This window comes from Mytilus californianus, unplaced genomic scaffold (genome assembly GCF_021869535.1).
Source record: "Mytilus californianus isolate M0D057914Y unplaced genomic scaffold, xbMytCali1.0.p SCAF_3, whole genome shotgun sequence".
Classification (NCBI taxonomy): Eukaryota; Metazoa; Mollusca; class Bivalvia; order Mytilida; family Mytilidae; genus Mytilus; species Mytilus californianus.
Genome location: NW_026262679.1, coordinates 81,148,872 through 81,175,447, shown reverse-complemented (window position 1 = coordinate 81,175,447; position 26,576 = coordinate 81,148,872). Strand labels below are relative to the sequence as shown.

Below are 26,576 nucleotides of genomic sequence, written 5' to 3'. Positions count from 1 at the left end.
ACTATGTTCATATTTGTTAGGTCATTAAAATCAGTTTTTCCCTGGAAATTTACATATTCATCTGCATTTTTCTACAAGTAATTGGGGAAAATATGACCTGATTTAGATTGTTTGAAATTCGGTTGAAATTTAATCATTTCTGTTCAAGTGTATACATCAGATTGTTTTGAATAGCCATCAACTTGTGATAATTTGACGCACACATTAATTTCGAAAATAATGATTATATCATTAAACCGTCTTCATTACTGATTAAAATAAAGATTTAAAATGAAAATAGTTAATGATATATAGTCAAAAAGAGCAATTGACCAATGATGTTGGCTGCCATTAATGCCAGTTTTTTCTTGCTAAATATTTTGAAAAAAGTTTTATTTTTTAAATAAGCAAACTTTATTAAAAGTTTTATATTTGGTTTGATATTTTTGAACTGTCTTTTTTTTTTTGCTCACTGTTGAATATATGTAAATTTTATTTGAGTTTATCAGCATCTGTCTATAAATAATTTTGTTTTTGTTTAAGATGCTATGAAGAAGATGTTTACAGCAAAGACCCCGAAAATGGAGCCATTGACGAAGACCAGGGAAAGGAAATTAAAGGAAAGTATATTTAATTTTAGTCTAATTATAATTTTAGTTCTATTACAGTAGCAGGCCTTACCAAGTTCCAGTCAGTCACAGACCATGAAGATTGTTTCATTGAAGATAGGAAATGAGTAGCATGTAAGTATTTGGCTATACAATTGTACTTAAAACTATGTTCATATTTGTTAGGTCATTAAAATCCGTTTTTCCCTGGAAATTTACATATTCATCTGCATTTTTCTACAAGTAATTGGGAAAATATGACCTGATTTAGATTGTTTGAAATTCGGTTGAAATTTAATCATTTCTGTTCAAGTGTATACATCAGATTGTTTTGAATAGCCACCAACTTGTGATAATTTGACGCACACATTAATTTCGAAAATAATGATTATATCATTAAACCGTCTTCATTACTGATTAAAATAAAGATTTAAAATGAAAATAGTTAATGATATATAGTCAAAAAGAGCAATTGACCAATGATGTTGGCTGCCATTAATGCCAGTTTTTTCTTTCTAAATATTTTGAAAAAAGTTAATTTTTTAAATAAGCAAACTTTATTAAAAGTTTTATATTTGGTTTGATATTTTTGAACTGTCTTTTTTTTTTGCTCACTGTTGAATATATGTAAATTTTATTTGAGTTTATCAGCATCTGTCTATAAATAATTTTGTTTTTGTTTAAGATGCTATGAAGAAGATGTTTACAGCAAAGACCCCGAAAATGGAGCCATTGACGAAGACCAGGAAAAGAAAATTAAAGGAAAGTATATTTAATTTTAGTCTAATCATAATTTTAGTTCTATTACAGTAGCAGGCCTTACCAAGTTCCAGTCAGTCACAGAACATGAAGATTGTTTCATTGAAGATAGGAAATGAGTAGCATGTAAGTATTTGGCTATACAATTGTACTTAAAACTATGTTCATATTTGTTAGGTCATTAAAATCAGTTTTTCCCTGGAAATTTACATATTCATCTGCATTTTTCTACAAGTAATTGGGAAAATATGACCTGATTTAGATTATTTGAAATTCGGTTGAAATTTAATCATTTCTGTTCAAGTGTATACATCAGATTGTTTTGAATAGCCACCAACTTGTGGTAATTTGACGCACACATTAATTTCGAAAATAATGATTATATCATTAAACCGTCTTCATTACTGATTAAAATAAAGATTTAAAATGAAAATAGTTAATGATATATAGTCAAAAAGAGCAATTGACCAATGATGTTGGCTGCCATTAATGCCAGTTTTTTCTTTCTAAATATTTTGAAAAAAGTTAATTTTTTAAATAAGCAAACTTTATTAAAAGTTTTATATTTGGTTTGATATTTTTGAACTGTCTTTTTTTTTGCTCACTGTTGAATATATGTAAATTTTATTTGAGTTTATCAGCATCTGTCTATAAATAATTTTGTTTTTGTTTAAGATGCTATGAAGAAGATGCTTACAGCAAAGACCCCGAAAATGGAGCCATTGATGAAGACCAGGAAAAGAAAATTAAAGGAAAGTATATTTAATTTTAGTCTAATTATAATTTTAGTTCTATTACAGTAGCAGGCCTTACCAAGTTCCAGTCAGTCACAGAACATGAAGATTGTTTCATTGAAGATAGGAAATGAGTAGCATGTAAGTATTTGGCTATACAATTGTACTTAAAACTATGTTCATATTTGTTAGGTCATTAAAATCAGTTTTTCCCTGGAAATTTACATATTCATCTGCATTTTTCTACAAGTAATTGGGAAAATATGACCTGATTTAGATTATTTGAAATTCGGTTGAAATTTAATCATTTCTGTTCAAGTGTATACATCAGATTGTTTTGAATAGCCACCAACTTGTGATAATTTGACGCACACATTAATTTCGAAAATAATGATTATATCATTAAACCGTCTTCATTACTGATTAAAATAAAGATTTAAAATGAAAATAGTTAATGATATATAGTCAAAAAGAGCAATTGACCAATGATGTTGGCTGCCATTAATGCCAGTTTTTTCTTTCTAAATATTTTGAAAAAAGTTTTATTTTTTAAATAAGCAAACTTTATTAAAAGTTTTATATTTGGTTTGATATTTTTGAACTGTCTTTTTATTTTGCTCACTGTTGAATATATGTAAATTTTATTTGAGTTTATCAGCATCTGTCTATAAATAATTTTGTTTTTGTTTAAGATGCTATGAAGAAGATGTTTACAGCAAAGACCCCGAAAATGGAGCCATTGACGAAGACCAGGAAAAGAAAATTAAAGGAAAGTATATTTAATTTTAGTCTAATTATAATTTTAGTTCTATTACAGTAGCAGACCTTACCAAGTTCCAGTCAGTCACAGAACATGAAGATTGTTTCATTGAAGATAGGAAATGAGTAGCATGTAAGTATTTGGCTATACAATTGTACTTAAAACTATGTTCATATTTGTTAGGTCATTAAAATCAGTTTTTCCCTGGAAATTTACATATTCATCTGCATTTTTCTACAAGTAATTGGGAAAATATGACCTGATTTAGATTGTTTGAAATTCGGTTGAAATTTAATCATTTCTGTTCAAGTGTATACATCAGATTGTTTTGAATAGCCACCAACTTGTGATAATTTGACGCACACATTAATTTCGAAAATAATGATTATATCATTAAACCGTCTTCATTACTGATTAAAATAAAGATTTAAAATGAAAATAGTTAATGATATATAGTCAAAAAGAGCAATTGACCAATGATGTTGGCTGCCATTAATGCCAGTTTTTTCTTTCTAAATATTTTGAAAAAAAATTTTATTTTTTAAATAAGCAAACTTTATTAAAAGTTTTATATTTGGTTTGATATTTTTGAACTGTCTTTTTTTTTTGCTCACTGTTGAATATATGTAAATTTTATTTGAGTTTATCAGCATCTGTCTATAAATAATTTTGTTTTTGTTTAAGATGCTATGAAGAAGATGTTTACAGCAAAGACCCCGAAAATGGAGCCATTGACGAAGACCAGGAAAAGAAAATTAAAGGAAAGTATATTTAATTTTAGTCTAATTATAATTTTAGTTCTATTACAGTAGCAGGCCTTACCAAGTTCCAGTCAGTCACAGAACATGAAGATTGTTTCATTGAAGATAGGAAATGAGTAGCATGTAAGTATTTGGCTATACAATTGTACTTAAAACTATGTTCATATTTGTTAGGTCATTAAAATCAGTTTTTCCCTGGAAATTTACATATTCATCTGCATTTTTCTACAAGTAATTGGGAAAATATGACCTGATTTAGATTGTTTGAAATTCGGTTGAAATTTAATCATTTCTGTTCAAGTGTATACATCAGATTGTTTTGAATAGCCACCAACTTGTGATAATTTGACGCACACATTAATTTCGAAAATAATGATTATATCATTAAACCGTCTTCATTACTGATTAAAATAAAGATTTAAAATGAAAATAGTTAATGATATATAGTCAAAAAGAGCAATTGACCAATGATGTTGGCTGCCATTAATGCCAGTTTTTTCTTTCTAAATATTTTGAAAAAAGTTTTATTTTTTAAATAAGCAAACTTTATTAAAAGTTTTATATTTGGTTTGATATTTTTGAACTGTCTTTTTTTTTTGCTCACTGTTGAATATATGTAAATTTTATTTGAGTTTATCAGCATCTGTCTATAAATAATTTTGTTTTTGTTTAAGATGCTATGAAGAAGATGTTTACAGCAAAGACCCCGAAAATGGAGCCATTGATGAAGACCAGGGAAAGGAAATTAAAGGAAAGTATATTTAATTTTAGTCTAATTATAATTTTAGTTCTATTACAGTAGCAGACCTTACCAAGTTCCAGTCAGTCACAGAACATGAAGATTGTTTCATTGAAGATAGGAAATGAGTAGCATGTAAGTATTTGGCTATACAATTGTACTTAAAACTATGTTCATATTTGTTAGGTCATTAAAATCAGTTTTTCCCTGGAAATTTACATATTCATCTGCATTTTTCTACAAGTAATTGGGAAAATATGACCTGATTTAGATTGTTTGAAATTCGGTTGAAATTTAATCATTTCTGTTCAAGTGTATACATCAGATTGTTTTGAATAGCCACCAACTTGTGATAATTTGACGCACACATTAATTTCGAAAATAATGATTATATCATTAAACCGTCTTCATTACTGATTAAAATAAAGATTTAAAATGAAAATAGTTAATGATATATAGTCAAAAAGAGCAATTGACCAATGATGTTGGCTGCCATTAATGCCAGTTTTTTCTTTCTAAATATTTTGAAAAATATTTTTATTTTTTAAATAAGCAAACTTTATTAAAAGTTTTATATTTGGTTTGATATTTTTGAACTGTCTTTTTTTTTTTGCTCACTGTTGAATATATGTAAATTTTATTTGAGTTTATCAGCATCTGTCTATAAATAATTTTGTTTTTGTTTAAGATGCTATGAAGAAGATGTTTACAGCAAAGACCCCGAAAATGGAGCCATTGACGAAGACCAGGAAAAGAAAATTAAAGGAAAGTATATTTAATTTTAGTCTAATTATAATTTTAGTTCTATTACAGTAGCAGGCCTTACCAAGTTCCAGTCAGTCACAGAACATGAAGATTGTTTCATTGAAGATAGGAAATGAGTAGCATGTAAGTATTTGGCTATACAATTGTACTTAAAACTATGTTCATATTTGTTAGGTCATTAAAATCAGTTTTTCCCTGGAAATTTACATATTCATCTGCATTTTTCTACAAGTAATTGGGAAAATATGACCTGATTTAGATTGTTTGAAATTCGGTTGAAATTTAATCATTTCTGTTCAAGTGTATACATCAGATTGTTTTGAATAGCCACCAACTTGTGATAATTTGACGCACACATTAATTTCGAAAATAATGATTATATCATTAAACCGTCTTCATTACTGATTAAAATAAAGATTTAAAATGAAAATAGTTAATGATATATAGTCAAAAAGAGCAATTGACCAATGATGTTGGCTGCCATTAATGCCAGTTTTTTCTTTCTAAATATTTTGAAAAAAGTTTTATTTTTTAAATAAGCAAACTTTATTAAAAGTTTTATATTTGGTTTGATATTTTTGAACTGTCTTTTTTTTTTGCTCACTGTTGAATATATGTAAATTTTATTTGAGTTTATCAGCATCTGTCTATAAATAATTTTGTTTTTGTTTAAGATGCTATGAAGAAGATGTTTACAGCAAAGACCCCGAAAATGGAGCCATTGACGAAGACCAGGAAAAGAAAATTAAAGGAAAGTATATTTAATTTTAGTCTAATTATAATTTTAGTTCTATTACAGTAGCAGGCCTTACCAAGTTCCAGTCAGTCACAGAACATGAAGATTGTTTCATTGAAGATAGGAAATGAGTAGCATGTAAGTATTTGGCTATACAATTGTACTTAAAACTATGTTCATATTTGTTAGGTCATTAAAATCAGTTTTTCCCTGGAAATTTACATATTCATCTGCATTTTTCTACAAGTAATTGGGAAAATATGACCTGATTTAGATTGTTTGAAATTCGGTTGAAATTTAATCATTTCTGTTCAAGTGTATACATCAGATTGTTTTGAATAGCCACCAACTTGTGATAATTTGACGCACACATTAATTTCGAAAATAATGATTATATCATTAAACCGTCTTCATTACTGATTAAAATAAAGATTTAAAATGAAAATAGTTAATGATATATAGTCAAAAAGAGCAATTGACCAATGATGTTGGCTGCCATTAATGCCAGTTTTTTCTTTCTAAATATTTTGAAAAAAGTTTTATTTTTTAAATAAGCAAACTTTATTAAAAGTTTTATATTTGGTTTGATATTTTTGAACTGTCTTTTTTTTTTGCTCACTGTTGAATATATGTAAATTTTATTTGAGTTTATCAGCATCTGTCTATAAATAATTTTGTTTTTGTTTAAGATGCTATGAAGAAGATGTTTACAGCAAAGACCCCGAAAATGGAGCCATTGACGAAGACCAGGAAAAGAAAATTAAAGGAAAGTATATTTAATTTTAGTCTAATTATAATTTTAGTTCTATTACAGTAGCAGGCCTTACCAAGTTCCAGTCAGTCACAGAACATGAAGATTGTTTCATTGAAGATAGGAAATGAGTAGCATGTAAGTATTTGGCTATACAATTGTACTTAAAACTATGTTCATATTTGTTAGGTCATTAAAATCAGTTTTTCCCTGGAAATTTACATATTCATCTGCATTTTTCTACAAGTAATTTGGAAAATATGACCTGATTTAGATTGTTTGAAATTCGGTTGAAATTTAATCATTTCTGTTCAAGTGTATACATCAGATTGTTTTGAATAGCCACCAACTTGTGATAATTTGACGCACACATTAATTTCGAAAATAATGATTATATCATTAAACCGTCTTCATTACTGATTAAAATAAAGATTTAAAATGAAAATAGTTAATGATATATAGTCAAAAAGAGCAATTGACCAATGATGTTGGCTGCCATTAATGCCAGTTTTTTCTTTCTAAATATTTTGAAAAAAGTTTTATTTTTTAAATAAGCAAACTTTATTAAAAGTTTTATATTTGGTTTGATATTTTTGAACTGTCTTTTTTTTTTGCTCACTGTTGAATATATGTAAATTTTATTTGAGTTTATCAGCATCTGTCTATAAATAATTTTGTTTTTGTTTAAGATGCTATGAAGAAGATGTTTACAGCAAAGACCCCGAAAATGGAGCCATTGACGAAGACCAGGAAAAGAAAATTAAAGGAAAGTATATTTAATTTTAGTCTAATTATAATTTTAGTTCTATTACAGTAGCAGGCCTTACCAAGTTCCAGTCAGTCACAGAACATGAAGATTGTTTCATTGAAGATAGGAAATGAGTAGCATGTAAGTATTTGGCTATACAATTGTACTTAAAACTATGTTCATATTTGTTAGGTCATTAAAATCAGTTTTTCCCTGGAAATTTACATATTCATCTGCATTTTTCTACAAGTAATTGGGAAAATATGACTTGATTTAGATTGTTTGAAATTCGGTTGAAATTTAATCATTTCTGTTCAAGTGTATACATCAGATTGTTTTGAATAGCCACCAACTTGTGATAATTTGACGCACACATTAATTTCGAAAATAATGATTATATCATTAAACCGTCTTCATTACTGATTAAAATAAAGATTTAAAATGAAAATAGTTAATGATATATAGTCAAAAAGAGCAATTGACCAATGATGTTGGCTGCCATTAATGCCAGTTTTTTCTTTCTAAATATTTTGAAAAAAGTTTTATTTTTTAAATAAGCAAACTTTATTAAAAGTTTTATATTTGGTTTGATATTTTTGAACTGTCTTTTTTTTTTGCTCACTGTTGAATATATGTAAATTTTATTTGAGTTTATCAGCATCTGTCTATAAATAATTTTGTTTTTGTTTAAGATGCTATGAAGAAGATGTTTACAGCAAAGACCCCGAAAATGGAGCCATTGACGAAGACCAGGAAAAGAAAATTAAAGGAAAGTATATTTAATTTTAGTCTAATTATAATTTTAGTTCTATTACAGTAGCAGGCCTTACCAAGTTCCAGTCAGTCACAGAACATGAAGATTGTTTCATTGAAGATAGGAAATGAGTAGCATGTAAGTATTTGGCTATACAATTGTACTTAAAACTATGTTCATATTTGTTAGGTCATTAAAATCAGTTTTTCCCTGGAAATTTACATATTCATCTGCATTTTTCTACAAGTAATTGGGAAAATATGACCTGATTTAGATTGTTTGAAATTCGGTTGAAATTTAATCATTTCTGTTCAAGTGTATACATCAGATTGTTTTGAATAGCCACCAACTTGTGATAATTTGACGCACACATTAATTTCGAAAATAATGATTATATCATTAAACCGTCTTCATTACTGATTAAAATAAAGATTTAAAATGAAAATAGTTAATGATATATAGTCAAAAAGAGCAATTGACCAATGATGTTGGCTGCCATTAATGCCAGTTTTTTCTTTCTAAATATTTTGAAAAAAGTTTTATTTTTTAAATAAGCAAACTTTATTAAAAGTTTTATATTTGGTTTGATATTTTTGAACTGTCTTTTTTTTTTGCTCACTGTTGAATATATGTAAATTTTATTTGAGTTTATCAGCATCTGTCTATAAATAATTTTGTTTTTGTTTAAGATGCTATGAAGAAGATGTTTACAGCAAAGACCCCGAAAATGGAGCCATTGACGAAGACCAGGGAAAGGAAATTAAAGGAAAGTATATTTAATTTTAGTCTAATTATAATTTTAGTTCTATTACAGTAGCAGGCCTTACCAAGTTCCAGTCAGTCACAGAACATGAAGATTGTTTCATTGAAGATAGGAAATGAGTAGCATGTAAGTATTTGGCTATACAATTGTACTTAAAACTATGTTCATATTTGTTAGGTCATTAAAATCAGTTTTTCCCTGGAAATTTACATATTCATCTGCATTTTTCTACAAGTAATTGGGAAAATATGACCTGATTTAGATTGTTTGAAATTCGGTTGAAATTTAATCATTTCTGTTCAAGTGTATACATCAGATTGTTTTGAATAGCCACCAACTTGTGATAATTTGACGCACACATTAATTTCGAAAATAATGATTATACAATTAAACCGTCTTCATTACTGATTAAAATAAAGATTTAAAATGAAAATAGTTAATGATATATAGTCAAAAAGAGCAATTGACCAATGATGTTGGCTGCCATTAATGCCAGTTTTTTCTTTCTAAATATTTTGAAAAAAGTTTTATTTTTTAAATAAGCAAACTTTATTAAAAGTTTTATATTTGGTTTGATATTTTTGAACTGTCTTTTTTTTTTGCTCACTGTTGAATATATGTAAATTTTATTTGAGTTTATCAGCATCTGTCTATAAATAATTTTGTTTTTGTTTAAGATGCTATGAAGAAGATGTTTACAGCAAAGACCCCGAAAATGGAGCCATTGATGAAGACCAGGGAAAGGAAATTAAAGGAAAGTATATTTAATTTTAGTCTAATTATAATTTTAGTTCTATTACAGTAGCAGGCCTTACCAAGTTCCAGTCAGTCACAGAACATGAAGATTGTTTCATTGAAGATAGGAAATGAGTAGCATGTAAGTATTTGGCTATACAATTGTACTTAAAACTATGTTCATATTTGTTAGGTCATTAAAATCAGTTTTTCCCTGGAAATTTACATATTCATCTGCATTTTTCTACAAGTAATTGGGAAAATATGACCTGATTTAGATTGTTTGAAATTCGGTTGAAATTTAATCATTTCTGTTCAAGTGTATACATCATATTGTTTTGAATAGCCACCAACTTGTGATAATTTGACGCACACATTAATTTCGAAAATAATGATTATATCATTAAACCGTCTTCATTACTGATTAAAATAAAGATTTAAAATGAAAATAGTTAATGATATATAGTCAAAAAGAGCAATTGACCAATGATGTTGGCTGCCATTAATGCCAGTTTTTTCTTTCTAAATATTTTGAAAAAAGTTTTATTTTTTAAATAAGCAAACTTTATTAAAAGTTTTATATTTGGTTTGATATTTTTGAACTGTCTTTTTTTTTTGCTCACTGTTGAATATATGTAAATTTTATTTGAGTTTATCAGCATCTGTCTATAAATAATTTTGTTTTTGTTTAAGATGCTATGAAGAAGATGTTTACAGCAAAGACCCCGAAAATGGAGCCATTGACGAAGACCAGGAAAAGAAAATTAAAGGAAAGTATATTTAATTTTAGTCTAATTATAATTTTAGTTCTATTACAGTAGCAGGCCTTACCAAGTTCCAGTCAGTCACAGAACATGAAGATTGTTTCATTGAAGATAGGAAATGAGTAGCATGTAAGTATTTGGCTATACAATTGTACTTAAAACTATGTTCATATTTGTTAGGTCATTAAAATCAGTTTTTCCCTGGAAATTTACATATTCATCTGCATTTTTCTACAAGTAATTGGGAAAATATGACCTGATTTAGATTGTTTGAAATTCGGTTGAAATTTAATCATTTCTGTTCAAGTGTATACATCAGATTGTTTTGAATAGCCACCAACTTGTGATAATTTGACGCACACATTAATTTCGAAAATAATGATTATATCATTAAACCGTCTTCATTACTGATTAAAATAAAGATTTAAAATGAAAATAGTTAATGATATATAGTCAAAAAGAGCAATTGACCAATGATGTTGGCTGCCATTAATGCCAGTTTTTTCTTTCTAAATATTTTGAAAAAAGTTTTATTTTTTAAATAAGCAAACTTTATTAAAAGTTTTATATTTGGTTTGATATTTTTGAACTGTCTTTTTTTTTTGCTCACTGTTGAATATATGTAAATTTTATTTGAGTTTATCAGCATCTGTCTATAAATAATTTTGTTTTTGTTTAAGATGCTATGAAGAAGATGTTTACAGCAAAGACCCCGAAAATGGAGCCATTGACGAAGACCAGGGAAAGGAAATTAAAGGAAAGTATATTTAATTTTAGTCTAATTATAATTTTAGTTCTATTACAGTAGCAGGCCTTACCAAGTTCCAGTCAGTCACAGAACATGAAGATTGTTTCATTGAAGATAGGAAATGAGTAGCATGTAAGTATTTGGCTATACAATTGTACTTAAAACTATGTTCATATTTGTTAGGTCATTAAAATCAGTTTTTCCCTGGAAATTTACATATTCATCTGCATTTTTCTACAAGTAATTGGGAAAATATGACCTGATTTAGATTGTTTGAAATTCGGTTGAAATTTAATCATTTCTGTTCAAGTGTATACATCAGATTGTTTTGAATAGCCACCAACTTGTGATAATTTGACGCACACATTAATTTCGAAAATAATGATTATACAATTAAACCGTCTTCATTACTGATTAAAATAAAGATTTAAAATGAAAATAGTTAATGATATATAGTCAAAAAGAGCAATTGACCAATGATGTTGGCTGCCATTAATGCCAGTTTTTTCTTTCTAAATATTTTGAAAAAAGTTTTATTTTTTAAATAAGCAAACTTTATTAAAAGTTTTATATTTGGTTTGATATTTTTGAACTGTCTTTTTTTTTTGCTCACTGTTGAATATATGTAAATTTTATTTGAGTTTATCAGCATCTGTCTATAAATAATTTTGTTTTTGTTTAAGATGCTATGAAGAAGATGTTTACAGCAAAGACCCCGAAAATGGAGCCATTGATGAAGACCAGGGAAAGGAAATTAAAGGAAAGTATATTTAATTTTAGTCTAATTATAATTTTAGTTCTATTACAGTAGCAGGCCTTACCAAGTTCCAGTCAGTCACAGAACATGAAGATTGTTTCATTGAAGATAGGAAATGAGTAGCATGTAAGTATTTGGCTATACAATTGTACTTAAAACTATGTTCATATTTGTTAGGTCATTAAAATCAGTTTTTCCCTGGAAATTTACATATTCATCTGCATTTTTCTACAAGTAATTGGGAAAATATGACCTGATTTAGATTGTTTGAAATTCGGTTGAAATTTAATCATTTCTGTTCAAGTGTATACATCATATTGTTTTGAATAGCCACCAACTTGTGATAATTTGACGCACACATTAATTTCGAAAATAATGATTATATCATTAAACCGTCTTCATTACTGATTAAAATAAAGATTTAAAATGAAAATAGTTAATGATATATAGTCAAAAAGAGCAATTGACCAATGATGTTGGCTGCCATTAATGCCAGTTTTTTCTTTCTAAATATTTTGAAAAAAGTTTTATTTTTTAAATAAGCAAACTTTATTAAAAGTTTTATATTTGGTTTGATATTTTTGAACTGTCTTTTTTTTTTGCTCACTGTTGAATATATGTAAATTTTATTTGAGTTTATCAGCATCTGTCTATAAATAATTTTGTTTTTGTTTAAGATGCTATGAAGAAGATGTTTACAGCAAAGACCCCGAAAATGGAGCCATTGACGAAGACCAGGAAAAGAAAATTAAAGGAAAGTATATTTAATTTTAGTCTAATTATAATTTTAGTTCTATTACAGTAGCAGGCCTTACCAAGTTCCAGTCAGTCACAGAACATGAAGATTGTTTCATTGAAGATAGGAAATGAGTAGCATGTAAGTATTTGGCTATACAATTGTACTTAAAACTATGTTCATATTTGTTAGGTCATTAAAATCAGTTTTTCCCTGGAAATTTACATATTCATCTGCATTTTTCTACAAGTAATTGGGAAAATATGACCTGATTTAGATTGTTTGAAATTCGGTTGAAATTTAATCATTTCTGTTCAAGTGTATACATCAGATTGTTTTGAATAGCCACCAACTTGTGATAATTTGACGCACACATTAATTTCGAAAATAATGATTATATCATTAAACCGTCTTCATTACTGATTAAAATAAAGATTTAAAATGAAAATAGTTAATGATATATAGTCAAAAAGAGCAATTGACCAATGATGTTGGCTGCCATTAATGCCAGTTTTTTCTTTCTAAATATTTTGAAAAAAGGTTAATTTTTTAAATAAGCAAACTTTATTAAAAGTTTTGTATTTGGTTTGATATTTTTGAACTGTCTTTTTTTTTTTGCTCACTGTTGAATATATGTAAATTTTATTTGAGTTTATCAGCATCTGTCTATAAATAATTTTGTTTTTGTTTAAGATGCTATGAAGAAGATGTTTACAGCAAAGACCCCGAAAATGGAGCCATTGACGAAGACCAGGAAAAGAAAATTAAAGGAAAGTATATTTAATTTTAGTCTAATTATAATTTTAGTTCTATTACAGTAGCAGGCCTTACCAAGTTCCAGTCAGTCACAGAACATGAAGATTGTTTCATTGAAGATAGGAAATGAGTAGCATGTAAGTATTTGGCTATACAATTGTACTTAAAACTATGTTCATATTTGTTAGGTCATTAAAATCAGTTTTTCCCTGGAAATTTACATATTCATCTGCATTTTTCTACAAGTAATTGGGAAAATATGACCTGATTTAGATTGTTTGAAATTCGGTTGAAATTTAATCATTTCTGTTCAAGTGTATACATCAGATTGTTTTGAATAGCCACCAACTTGTGATAATTTGACGCACACATTAATTTCGAAAATAATGATTATATCATTAAACCGTCTTCATTACTGATTAAAATAAAGATTTAAAATGAAAATAGTTAATGATATATAGTCAAAAAGAGCAATTGACCAATGATGTTGGCTGCCATTAATGCCAGTTTTTTCTTTCTAAATATTTTGAAAAAAGTTTTATTTTTTAAATAAGCAAACTTTATTAAAAGTTTTATATTTGGTTTGATATTTTTGAACTGTCTTTTTTTTTTTGCTCACTGTTGAATATATGTAAATTTTATTTGAGTTTATCAGCATCTGTCTATAAATAATTTTGTTTTTGTTTAAGATGCTATGAAGAAGATGTTTACAGCAAAGACCCCGAAAATGGAGCCATTGACGAAGACCAGGAAAAGAAAATTAAAGGAAAGTATATTTAATTTTAGTCTAATTATAATTTTAGTTCTATTACAGTAGCAGGCCTTACCAAGTTCCAGTCAGTCACAGAACATGAAGATTGTTTCATTGAAGATAGGAAATGAGTAGCATGTAAGTATTTGGCTATACAATTGTACTTAAAACTATGTTCATATTTGTTAGGTCATTAAAATCAGTTTTTCCCTGGAAATTTACATATTCATCTGCATTTTTCTACAAGTAATTGGGAAAATATGACCTGAAATAGATTGTTTGAAATTCGGTTGAAATTTAATCATTTCTGTTCAAGTGTATACATCAGATTGTTTTGAATAGCCACCAACTTGTGATAATTTGACGCACACATTAGTTTCGAAAATAATGATTATATCATTAAACCGTCTTCATTACTGATTAAAATAAAGATTTAAAATGAAAATAGTTAATGATATATAGTCAAAAAGAGCAATTGACCAATGATGTTGGCTGCCATTAATGCCAGTTTTTTCTTTCTAAATATTTTGAAAAAAGGTTAATTTTTTAAATAAGCAAACTTTATTAAAAGTTTTATATTTGGTTTGATATTTTTGAACTGTCTTTTTTTTTTTGCTCACTGTTGAATATATGTAAATTTTATTTGAGTTTATCAGCATCTGTCTATAAATAATTTTGTTTTTGTTTAAGATGCTATGAAGAAGATGTTTACAGCAAAGACCCCGAAAATGGAGCCATTGACGAAGACCAGGAAAAGAAAATTAAAGGAAAGTATATTTAATTTTAGTCTAATTATAATTTTAGTTCTATTACAGTAGCAGGCCTTACCAAGTTCCAGTCAGTCACAGAACATGAAGATTGTTTCATTGAAGATAGGAAATGAGTAGCATGTAAGTATTTGGCTATACAATTGTACTTAAAACTATGTTCATATTTGTTAGGTCATTAAAATCAGTTTTTCCCTGGAAATTTACATATTCATCTGCATTTTTCTACAAGTAATTGGGAAAATATGACCTGATTTAGATTGTTTGAAATTCGGTTGAAATTTAATCATTTCTGTTCAAGTGTATACATCAGATTGTTTTGAATAGCCACCAACTTGTGATAATTTGACGCACACATTAATTTCGAAAATAATGATTATATCATTAAACCGTCTTCATTACTGATTAAAATAAAGATTTAAAATGAAAATAGTTAATGATATATAGTCAAAAAGAGCAATTGACCAATGATGTTGGCTGCCATTAATGCCAGTTTTTTCTTTCTAAATATTTTGAAAAAAGTTTTATTTTTTAAATAAGCAAACTTTATTAAAAGTTTTATATTTGGTTTGATATTTTTGAACTGTCTTTTTTTTTTGCTCACTGTTGAATATATGTAAATTTTATTTGAGTTTATCAGCATCTGTCTATAAATAATTTTGTTTTTGTTTAAGATGCTATGAAGAAGATGTTTACAGCAAAGACCCCGAAAATGGAGCCATTGATGAAGACCAGGAAAAGAAAATTAAAGGAAAGCATATTTAATTTTAGTCTAATTATAATTTTAGTTCTATTACAGTAGCAGGCCTTACCAAGTTCCAGTCAGTCACAGAACATGAAGATTGTTTCATTGAAGATAGGAAATGAGTAGCATGTAAGTATTTGGCTATACAATTGTACTTAAAACTATGTTCATATTTGTTAGGTCATTAAAATCAGTTTTTCCCTGGAAATTTACATATTCATCTGCATTTTTCTACAAGTAATTGGGAAAATATGACCTGATTTAGATTGTTTGAAATTCGGTTGAAATTTAATCATTTCTGTTCAAGTGTATACATCAGATTGTTTTGAATAGCCACCAACTTGTGATAATTTGACGCACACATTAATTTCGAAAATAATGATTATATCATTAAACCGTCTTCATTACTGATTAAAATAAAGATTTAAAATGAAAATAGTTAATGATATATAGTCAAAAAGAGCAATTGACCAATGATGTTGGCTGCCATTAATGCCAGTTTTTTCTTTCTAAATATTTTGAAAAAAGTTAATTTTTTAAATAAGCAAACTTTATTAAAAGTTTTATATTTGGTTTGATATTTTTGAACTGTCTTTTTTTTTTGCTCACTGTTGAATATATGTAAATTTTATTTGAGTTTATCAGCATCTGTCTATAAATAATTTTGTTTTTGTTTAAGATGCTATGAAGAAGATGTTTACAGCAAAGACCCCGAAAATGGAGCCATTGACGAAGACCAGGAAAAGAAAATTAAAGGAAAGTATATTTAATTTTAGTCTAATTATAATTTTAGTTCTATTACAGTAGCAGGCCTTACCAAGTTCCAGTCAGTCACAGAACATGAAGATTGTTTCATTGAAGATAGGAAATGAGTAGCATGTAAGTATTTGGCTATACAATTGTACTTAAAACTATGTTCATATTTGTTAGGTCATTAAAATCAGTTTTTCCCTGGAAATTTACATATTCATCTGCATTTTTCTACAAGTAATTTGGAAAATATGACCTGATTTAGATTGTTTGAAATTCGGTTGAAATTTAATCATTTCTGTTCAAGTGTATACATCAGATTGTTTTGAATAGCCACCAACTTGTGATAATTTGACGCACACATTAATTTCGAAAATAATGATTATATCATTAAACCGTCTTCATTACTGATTAAAATAAAGATTTAAAATGAAAATAGTTAATGATATATAGTCAAAAAGAGCAATTGACCAATGATGTTGGCTGCCATTAATGCCAGTTTTTTCTTTCTAAATATTTTGAAAAAAGTTAATTTTTTAAATAAGCAAACTTTATTAAAAGTTTTATATTTGGTTTGATATTTTTGAACTGTCTTTTTTTTTTGCTCACTGTTGAATATATGTAAATTTTATTTGAGTTTATCAGCATCTGTCTATAAATAATTTTGTTTTTGTTTAAGATGCTATGAAGAAGATGTTTACAGCAAAGACCCCGAAAATGGAGCCATTGACGAAGACCAGGAAAAGAAAATTAAAGGAAAGTATATTTAATTTTAGTCTAATTATAATTTTAGTTCTATTACAGTAGCAGGCCTTACCAAGTTCCAGTCAGTCACAGAACATGAAGATTGTTTCATTGAAGATAGGAAATGAGTAGCATGTAAGTATTTGGCTATACAATTGTACTTAAAACTATGTTCATATTTGTTAGGTCATTAAAATCAGTTTTTCCCTGGAAATTTACATATTCATCTGCATTTTTCTACAAGTAATTTGGAAAATATGACCTGATTTAGATTGTTTGAAATTCGGTTGAAATTTAATCATTTCTGTTCAAGTGTATACATCAGATTGTTTTGAATAGCCACCAACTTGTGATAATTTGACGCACACATTAATTTCGAAAATAATGATTATATCATTAAACCGTCTTCATTACTGATTAAAATAAAGATTTAAAATGAAAATAGTTAATGATATATAGTCAAAAAGAGCAATTGACCAATGATGTTGGCTGCCATTAATGCCAGTTTTTTCTTTCTAAATATTTTGAAAAAAGTTTTATTTTTTAAATAAGCAAACTTTATTAAAAGTTTTATATTTGGTTTGATATTTTTGAACTGTCTTTTTTTTTTTGCTCACTGTTGAATTTATGTAAATTTTATTTGAGTTTATCAGCATCTGTCTATAAATAATTTTGTTTTTGTTTAAGATGCTATGAAGAAGATGTTTACAGCAAAGACCCTGAAAATGGAGCCATTGACGAAGACCAGGAAAGAAAATTAAAGGAAAGTATATTTAATTTTAGTCTAATTATAATTTTAGTTCTATTACAGTAGTAGGCCTTACCAAGTTCCAGTCAGTCACAGAACATGAAGATTGTTTCATTGAAGATAGGAAATGAGTAGCATGTAAGTATTTGGCTATACAATTGTACTTAAAACTATGTTCATATTTGTTAGGTCATTAAAATCAGTTTTTCCCTGGAAATTTACATATTCATCTGCATTTTTCTACAAGTGATTGGGAAAATATGACCTGATTTTGGGAAAATATGACCTGATTTAGATTGTTTGAAATTCAGTTGAATTTTAATCATTTCTGTTCAAGTGTATACTTCAAATTGTTTTGAATAGCCACCAACTTGTGATAATTTGACGCACACATTAATTTCGAAAATAATGATTATATCGTTAAACCATCATTACTGATTAAAATAAAGATTTAAAATGAAAATAGTTAATGATATATAGTCAAAAAGAGTTGGCTGCCATTAATGCAAAATTTTTCTTTCTGAATATTTTGAAAAAAGTTTTATTTTTTAAATAAGCAAACATCATTAAAAGTTTTATATTTGGTTTGAAATTTTTGAACGGTCTTTTTTTTGGCTCACTGTTGAATATATGTAAATTTTATTTGAGTTTATTAGCATCTGTCTATAAATAATTTTGTTTTTGTTTCAGATACTATGAAGAAGATGTTTACAGCAAAGACCCGAAAATGGAGCCATTGACGAAGACCAGGACAAGATGCTTAAAGTAGCAGGCCTTACCAAGTTTCAGTTGCAGAAGATTTCATTATTTCATTGAAAATTGGAGATAAATAACATGTAAGTATTTGGTTATTACAATTGTACTTTAAACTATGATAATATTTGTTAGGTATTTAAAATCAGTTTTCTCCTGGAAAAACTGCTTGAAATTTCATTACAAAATGGTCCAAAATTTCTTTGTCAAATTTATACTCTTATGAAATATATTTTAATAAGAATGTATTGTAATATTAAATATACTTATACCCCAATTTAGGATTTGACATAAAACATGCATCACACTAATTTCTGAAATAATTATTACAAAAAATAGTCGCTTAACATTGACAATTTGGATATATACATATTTATCTGCATTTTTTTTTAAGTATTTGGGGAAAATATGACCTGATTTAGATTGTTTGAAATTCAGTTAATTTTTAATCATTTCTGTTCAAAATGTACACATCAGATTGTTTTGGTTAACTTATCTACCATTTTCTGATAATTCGAAGCACATTAATTTTGGGAATAATTATTATATCATTTAACTGTCTTCATTACTATTTAAAATGAAAATAATGAATGATATATAGTCTAAAAGGGCAATTGACCAATGATGTTTGCTGCCATTAATGCCATTTTTTTCTTTCTATATTGAAGCTCCAAGGAAGATTAATTATTACATTAATCTTCACCCAAGTCTGAGGCCATGACATGAAAGAAATAAGTAAGTTTATTTAAGCCAACCAATTTCTGCACATTATCTAGAAAAATGTGATAAAGTACATAAGGCAACACACATTTTTCTTATTTTGCACATTTACAACACAGAAATAGATAATTTATCAGTTTGACAAATGTTTTCCAGGTACACAAATAAAATTTTATAACGTGAAAAGTAAATCCTGAGATAGAATTTTATCCTTCAAGGGGAGACTAGTACAATAAACAGCAAGAATGTTTCTTTCAGTGGGAGATAACTCACTATTATGCAATTAGAATACAGAATTTAAAAAAAAATTTAGGTTGGCAATTTAACAGATTTGTAAAATATATAATTTGTGTCAATTCTAATTCCTTTTTAGGTTATATTAGTGCCAATGTTTTCATGAATGGGGAGTAAGACTTGGTGGTATAATATTTCTAATATACAAGTAGGTATATAATTCCTCTATTTAAACAAAGGAGAAGGTCTGGTAAGGGCTCGTTTTGGCCTAATATTCGAAGTACATCTAATGAAAGATTTTTGACATTTTTTAAACACGCAAGTGTCTACTTCAGTCAATCAATTAGTGTATGTAAAAGATTTGGACTGATTTGGTCATTAAAGATGCTCAAATAGAGGCTTAAATACGAAAAATCTATCAAATAATCCATAAAATGTCACTTTTCAGAAGGTTTTTGTCTAAAATGAAAGTGGCCGCATTCGTGTTCAGTCTCAACCTTTATATATGTTATGTATTATCATCAAATACAACATATATTTAAATATTAAGACGGAACACAAATGCGGCCACTTCCATTTTAGACAAAAACCACCATAAAATTAGCACAAATGCTAAAATTGTGAAGATTTCAGTAATATTGCATGAATTTCTGATGTTATTACCCAATGCATGTGCATTGTTTTGTCAAAATCGGCCCATATTAATGGAACAGAAGTTTTCTTCTTTGCAATAAATAGCTAAAAGTTTACACTTTAACAAATTTGTAAAAATGCTATATTTTGGGGCCAAAAAGGGGTCTTACCAAGCCTACTCCTTTTATTATTAAAAAATAAGTTTAAAGGAAATAAAATGTGCTCAAGGCTTAAAGTTGTAAGAGGTAAAATGTTGTTTTTTTCTTGACTAAATGTTCTAAAGATTTGAATTGGTTACATGGATGTCATTGTAAAGACTTAATTTTTGTATGCAGACTTTGGCAAAACCACGAAATGAAGTACCCACAAAAATACAATTGTTCCTTAATATAAAATAAATTGGTGCCCAAGAAAATAAATAAATCCACAATAATATGCAAGCAATAATACTGTACTTAAAACTATGTTCATATTTGTTAGGTCATTAAAATCAGTTTTTCCCTGGAAATTTACATATTCATCTGCATTTTTCATTTAGTAATTGGGGAAAATATGACCTGATTTAGATTGTTTGAAATTCAGTTGAATTTTAATCATTTCTGTTCAAGTGTAAACATCAGATTGTTTTGAATAGCCACCAACTTGTGATCATTTGACGCACACATTAATTTCGAAAATAATGATTATATCATTAAACCGTCTTCATTACTGATTAAAATAAAGATTTAAAACGAAAATAGTTAATGATATATAGTCAAAAAGAGCAATTGACCAATGATGTTGGCTGCCATTAATGCCAGTTTTTTCTTTCTAAATATTTTGAAAAAAGTTTTATTTTTTAAATAAGCAAACTTTATTAAAAGTTTTATATTTGGTTTGATATTTTTGAACTGTTTTGGTTTTTTTTTTGGCTCACTGTTGAATATATGTATATTTTATTTGAGTTTACCAGCAGCTGTCTAAAATAATTTTGTTTTTGTTTCAGATACTATGAAGAAGATGTTTACAGCAAAGACCCTGAAAATAGAGCCATTGGCGAAGACCAGGACAAGATGCTTAAAGTAGCAGGCCTTACCAAGTTTCAGTCGCAGAAGATGAAGATTATTTCATTGAAAATTGGAGATAAATAACATGTAAGTATTTGGTTATTACAATTGTACTTTAAACTATGATAATATTTGTTAGGTATTTAAAATCAGTTTTCTCCTGGAAAAACTGCTTGAAATTTCATTACAAAAGGGTCCAAAATTTCTTTGTCAAATTTATACTCTTATGAAATATATTTTAATAAGAATGTATTGTAATATTAAATATACTTATACCCCAATTTAGGATTTGACATAAAACATGCATCACATTAATTTCTGAAATAATTATTACAACAAATAGTCGCTTAACATTGACAATTTGGATATATACATATTTATCTGCATTTTTTTTTTTAAGTAATTGGGAAAATATGGCTTGATTTAGATTGTTTTCTGTTCAAAATGTACACATCAGATTGTTTTGGTTAACTTAGCCACCATTTTCTGATAATTCGAAGCACACATTAATTTTGGAAATAATTATTATATCATTTAACTGTCTTCATTACTATTTAAAATGAAAATAATGAATGATATATAGTCTAAAAGGGCAATTGACCAATGATGTTCGCTGCCATTAATGCCAGTTTTTTCTTTCTATATTGAAGCTCCAAGGAAGATTAATTATTACATTAATCTTCACCCAAGTCTGAGGCCATGACATGAAAGAAATAACGTAAGTATATTTAAGCCAACCAATTTCTGCACATTATCTAGAAAAATGTGATAAAGTACATAAGGCAACACACATTTTTCTTATTTTGCACATTTACAACACAGAAATAGATAATTTATCAGTTTGACAAATGTTTTCCAGGTACACAAATAAAATTTTATAACGTGAAAAGTAAATCCTGAGATAGAATTTTATCCTTCAAGGGGAGACTAGTACAATAAACAGCAAGAATGTTTCTTTCAGTGGGAGATAACTCACTATTATGCAATTAGAATACAGAATTTAAAAAAAAATTTAGGTTGGCAATTTAACAGATTTGTAAAATATATAATTTGTGTCAATTCTAATTCCTTTTTAGGTTATATTAGTGCCAATGTTTTCATGAATGGGGAGTAAGACTTGGTGGTATAATATTTCTAATATACAAGTAGGTATATAATTCCTCTATTTAAACAAAGGAGAGGGTCTGGTAAGGGCTCGTTTTGGCCTAATATTCGAAGTACATCTAATGAAAGATTTTTGACATTTTTTAAACACGCAAGTGTCTACTTCAGTCGATTCAATTAGTGTATGTAAAAGATTTGGACTGATTTGGTCATTAAAGACACTCAAATAGAGGCTTAAATACGAAAAATCTATCAAATAATCCATAAAATGTCACTTTTCAGATGGTTTTTGTCTAAAATGAAAGTGGCCGCATTTGTGTTCAGTCTCAACCTTTATATATGTTATGTATTATCATCAAATACAACATATATTTAAATATTAAGACGGAACACAAATGCGGCCACTTCCATTTTAGACAAAAACCACCGTAAAATTAGCACAAATGCTAAAATTGTGAAGATTTCAGTAATATTGCATGAATTTCTGATGTTATTACCTGATGCATGTGCATTGTATTGACAAAATCAGCCCATATTAATGGAACAGAAGTATTCTTCTTTGCAATAAATAGCTAAAAGTTTACATTTTAACAAATTTGTAAAAATGCTATATTTTGGGGCCAAAAAGGGGTCTTACCAGGCCTACTCCTTTTATTATTGTAAAATAAGTTTAAAGGAAATAAAATGTGCTCAAGGCTTAAAGTTGTAAGAGGTAAAATGTTGTTTTTTTCTTGACTAAATGTTCTAAAGATTTGAATTGGTTACATAGATGTCATTGTAAAGACTTAATTTTTGTATGCAGACTTTGGCAAAACCACGAAAAGAAGTACCCACAAAAATACAATTGTTCCTTAATATAAAATAAATTGGTGCCCAAGAAAATAAAGAAATCCACAATAATATGCAAGCAATATTCCAACACCGATTCTATTTATTTTTTAAGAATTTTTATTGACTAAGCATTTTACTTTTTCAGGCTAGCAATAATTACTGCTTTTCAGTATGGGTTGAGGTTTAGAATGATCATTGGAGCTGACTTTTAAGGTAAGAAAGAACCATTGCATAGATTTATGAACTTGTTGATTACAGATTATGTAAATGCCCTTGAATTTTGTTACGCCTGTGAGTTTTTATGACAGAAGCCTGGCATGTGGTCTCATGGGGGTCCAAGTGTGAAGTTGGATTGGCCGATTTTTTATAACCGTGACATGGGAAAGGGAAAGTATTGTGCGGGAAAAAGTTTGGGAGTAGACATGAAATTACAAGGGTTATTATTACAATGATAAGCGGGATATGGGATTAGACGGAAAGCCTTCATACTTGGTTAAATTGTTTTCCATCGTGTAGTTGACCATAATATACCACTATTTTGATTCGACTATTATTAAAGAAGTGATGGGATGTTGATTGCAATTTTAAGTATTATGACCATAAAACACCTTCTGAACACCACAACTCTTGAGACTCTTACAGAAAGCTCCCATACGTAATGGGCTTGTTTCCCGTCATGTATAGTTATAAAAATATGGAGATGTGGTATGATTGCCAATGAGACAACTGTCCACCAAAGTTCAAATGAAGTGGATGAAAGCAATTATAGGCAACGGTACGGCCTTCAACAATAAGAAAAATCCCATACGGTATGGTCGCCTAAAAAAGGCCATATACCATTATTTAGACCTGGCCATTTCTATGGGACTTTGACTATTTATTTTGAGTATTGTAAGTGTCACCTTATGAATGCAACTCCTAAGACCATTTGACAGAAAGCTCTCAAACTTGGTAGGACTGTTTGCCATTGTGAGTTGTTAACAAGAAGAGAAAAGATTTCTGCACAAATGCGGGAAACTAAAAAAGTTAATTATTTTGATTACATTTGTATATTTATTTTTATATTTATTTTTTGTTTTATTGATTTTCCCTCTGTTATTGGGGACAAAGTCCTCATATAAATGTTTAAAAGATTTGAATTGATTACATAGAAGTCATATTTGTTTGTGTTGTTGGGTTTCGTCACATTGATGTGTTCTCTGCATATTCTTTTACCTTGATATGTTATATATCACCTACTTCTATATAATGAACATAAGTATAGCAACAAAGATTCTTTTCTAACTATTTTGAATGACTAAGCATTATATATTTCAGGTTAGCATTACAGCTTGTCCTTACAGATTGATGTTGGAAATGGCCATTGGAGTTGAATTTTAAAGGTAAGAAAGAACTATTATATAGATTTATAAACTTTTTTATTTAAGATCTTGTAAATTCCCATGGTTTTTATAATCTTATTACAATTTAATGTTTTCTGGAAAGACATGTCAAGTTTAAGGAAGGGAAAAATGATTATTTTGGAAAGTTTCTCTCCTTTAATTGTAATTCCCAGTTTGCTATTTGTTGCCTATTTCAGTTTCTTAAAATATGACAGAAAATTGAAAAGTGTCTATTTCTTTTTCAGATAACTATTACTGTGGCTGAAGGATATAATTGTTTGATTAATTCTCCGTATCCCTCAGAGTTGTTGCAAAGGTTATTAACATGTATACAGCTTGGCACTCTACACAAGGCATTGGATTTAACGTCCCCATTCTGACCGGACATGGCTGCGAATTCATACATCCTGCACTTCCAAACAGAAGCCCCACTGCCAGTCTGAAGAAGACCAAGCGTGACCATATTTCTATTCCCCAGTCACCCTTTGGGGTCTTTCTAACTTGAAGGAAAGGTTTCCAATAGGAATGGTTCATATAACTCTTGTTAAAACCAGTTAAAGAATGTATTTGATAAATTCTAAATCAGAACTAAAACTACAGAAGAGTACAAAATCCGCAAGTGATAATTTGCATTTCACAATTTGTGAAGCTAATTGGAAGCACGTACCGTCTGTCGTTGCGAGGCCATTTGGGAGCATCTCTGTCGGGTGAACCTGATTGGAAGTAGTACCTCTGGCAGACCAAAGCCAATTAGAAGCATGTAACTCTGGGTGAAGCCAACTTGGAAGCAGTAACCTCTGGAAAGTTGATTTAACACATTATTAATACACAAATTTTATTTAACATTCTTTTTAAAGTTTACTTTCATATCATCTTTTATTTTCTATTTATAATTACTCACCTTGTTGACATTGCGACATGCAAATTATCACTTCACCATTTTTTTACTAGCCTATGGTTTTTATCCTGATGAAGGTGCACTAGGAACCGAAACATGTAGTCAGAGTTTCAAATTTATATATTTGAATATGATAATGTATTTTGTTTTGTTAAGTATATTATAAAATTTTGAACCGACACCAGTTTTTTTAAGCTTATAGAAAAGTCCTAGGTGCCATACAGAGTCAAATGCACGTTTAATGTCTACAAAACATGCATATAATTGTTGGGATTTATTTCTGATGTATTTTTTGTATAAGAGTATTTATTACAAACATATGATCAGATGTACTACATCCTCTTTTAAATCCAATTTGCTCTTTACAAATGAGTTTTTTCTTCTCAAAAAAGGCTGTCAGTCTATTATTTAATATTCTGTTAAAAAGTTGACCAATAGTGTCACTTATTGTTATACCTCTATAGTTTGAAGGATCATATATTGACCCCTTTTTATGTATAGTTGAAATATTCTCTTTGGCCATATTTTAGGTTAGATTCCTGCAGAAAAAAATCTATTAAAAGCTTTTAAAAATAGTGGGTTAAAAATTGATTGGCAGTACTTAATTATTTCATTTAGTATCATATTTAATCCACAGGATTTGCCATTCTTTAAAGATTTAATAGCTTTTATTTAAGTTCAGACTCTGTAATCTTGAAAGTCTTAATTCATTAAAAATATTAGTTTTTTCTAAATTATTAAGCTCCTGTAGAATTGATTCATTTTCAGCAATTGTATTTTTATTTAGGGATTTAAAATGATTCTCCCAATCTTCCAAACTGATATATGTTTCCTTTTTATCATTATCTCCTTTTAATTTTTCAACTAATTTCCAATAGGCTTTAGGATTTTCATTTTTAAGATTATCTAGCTTATTAACGAAATAACTCTTTAACTTACATTTATCTTTTCTGGTTTTTCTGTAATGTTTTAGGCATTTAAAATATGACCCTCTAATGTATTGGTCATTGCTATACTTTTGCAATCGATTGCATTTATGATCTAGTTCTTGTTTTATTTTCTTAAGACTGTAATCATACCATAACTTTTGCTTTCTGTTATTAACTTTCTTTTGATA

At 28.0% G+C, this 26,576-nt stretch overlaps 1 long non-coding RNA gene across 1 annotated transcript; it reads left to right on the top strand.

Annotated features, from left to right (window-relative positions):
- Positions 1-607: 607 nt before the first annotated feature.
- On the top strand, positions 608-26,576 carry LOC127735178 (uncharacterized). Its single transcript, XR_007998177.1, has 11 exons — positions 608-722; positions 8,033-8,232; positions 18,549-18,694; positions 19,280-19,346; positions 19,705-19,773; positions 21,184-21,331; positions 21,895-21,962; positions 22,321-22,389; positions 23,325-23,392; positions 24,497-24,561; positions 24,807-26,576. It is a non-coding gene; the product is annotated as an uncharacterized LOC127735178 (long non-coding RNA).